The 1,915-nt window shown below is 44.9% G+C and overlaps 1 pseudogene; it reads right to left on the reverse strand.

Moving 5' to 3' along the window:
* Nucleotides 1-1,299: 1,299 nt before the first annotated feature.
* On the reverse strand, nt 1,300-1,506 carry LOC142255470 (U2 spliceosomal RNA; annotated as a pseudogene).
* Between the last annotated feature and the right edge of the window lie 409 nt (nt 1,507-1,915).

Below are 1,915 nucleotides of genomic sequence, written 5' to 3' on the forward strand. Positions count from 1 at the left end.
GTTATGCGTTTTCATTGGATGGATAATCGAAGCCATGTTTTTTTCCTTTCTCTTGGGTTTGTTGTGTGAGTAGACTATAGGATTAAGTTAGTTACCGCAGGCAGTGGATTTAGCTTCCTGTCTTTGGTCCAGTGGTAGATTGATTGTTTGGTCTATGAGCTGTTATGGGTTTTAATCCAGGTGAATGCCCATGGGCTGCTTAGAACTGTGTGAAATATGTAGTTTTACTGGGCTGGGATGAGAGAATCCATCGAAGCATGGTGTAGGGATTGTGGTTCCTGTGTGCTAAGAAGAAAGGCTGGCACCAGCCAGAAAGCCCCATTACAGCCAATAATCAACCGCTAGCCGCTGGAACTCGTTGCTCTAGATCATGTCAAACTCACACCAAGCAGGAATAGATACATTAGCCCACCATCCCACCCAAAGAGCAACTTCTGCTGCGCAGCTGGCTTTCTAGGCAGCAGCGCTATCGTGATGTCAGCGGGGGACATTGTGACAAGCCAGTGTTCCGTCACTTCATGTTGTGCACTGTTCAAACGGAAAATACATCAACAGGCAGACTACAGAAAAGCTTACTAACAAAGGTTAGAGAGGGGCTTTCTCAGAGGGCTTTTTACAGTTTGTCTATTCCCAATTAGCCGTTTAAGTATGCTTAATGAAAGTACTAATTCTTTCATAGGCCGCCCATTCTTAGTATTTGACGTTCCTTATATTGCGGTATCAGGCTTCGCAGCAGGTTGCAAAACATTCATCACCCATGACTGTCCCCAATTGGGCTCAGAAGCTAAATGTCTATCATGACCTCTCTTTTTGAAAGTCCAAGAGCAAGCAAACTCTTCCTCCAGGAGAGGGAGCCAACAGATCACTAAAGACATCATCATTGCTCAAAGAAAACACCGAAAAACAATGGAAGCTTTAATTGGAGTGGAATCTGATAGACAGCACCTGATGCCAAGTCTGCATCTTCTAACACCTGCAGTCACTGCAGCAGCTGAATCCAATGTGTCCAAAAGGGATCTATTCTATTCAATTGCAAATGATCTAGATAAGACTGAGAATAAGATACTGCACGGGACATAGCAGAGTTGGTCAAGTTGAGTGGAGATGAGTTTGCTATTTGGCACAGCTTTTGCATCAATAAAGCAAGTAAAAGGTGTGAAAGATAAAAAAAAGGGTGAAAGTGTGAAAAGTGAATTGGCCAAATTGAGGTGCATATAAAGTTTTTGCTTTCTTTCAATTCACTAATGGGGCTCATTTGAATCAGGTGAATTGAGTTCTGCTTTTGGAAACTGGGTTAAGAAGGGGTGCACCGGTCCTGGAGGTACTGCAATACCAGGTCAATGCGTGGAGTGGACAGAGCAAGATTTTTTCCATCTCCTTGTTCTAAAAATCCATTTAATATATGGTCCCCAGAGAGGGGACGTATCAGATATTAAACTGATAAGAACAGATTTTTTTTTTTTTTTTTTCTGTTTATCAGTAGGACTTCAAAATAACAAAGGTGATCGCCTCCCGTTGCCTGGGAACCGTCCAGGCACAAGAGGGCTATGTGTCACCAGAAGGCGCACACACTTCCTCAAGGCCGGCAGACGTGCAATCCCAGGCACCTTCCAGTACCGACCAAGGTAGCGTCCTCCGAAACTACACTTGATCTTAGCCAAAAGGCCGAGAAGCTATAACCCGAATTGGTTACGGCCTTGAGTGGCACCCTGGCCTATACCGGACACATCTTAGGGAGAGGGAGACAAACCCACGCCTACAGAAGACATTTTGTCACCCAAGCCAACCCTTGAAAAGGCTGTTTTGCAGAGCAAAAACAAGAAGAATGATGCTTTTTGCAGCCGCCGCCCACTGCAATTAATCTGAATAACTCCTCCTCCTCCAAGCACCTCCCCTCCCCCTTGCAGTCTTTCCA

Source organism: Anomaloglossus baeobatrachus, chromosome 10 (genome assembly GCF_048569485.1).
Source record: "Anomaloglossus baeobatrachus isolate aAnoBae1 chromosome 10, aAnoBae1.hap1, whole genome shotgun sequence".
NCBI lineage: Eukaryota > Metazoa > Chordata > Amphibia > Anura > Aromobatidae > Anomaloglossus > Anomaloglossus baeobatrachus.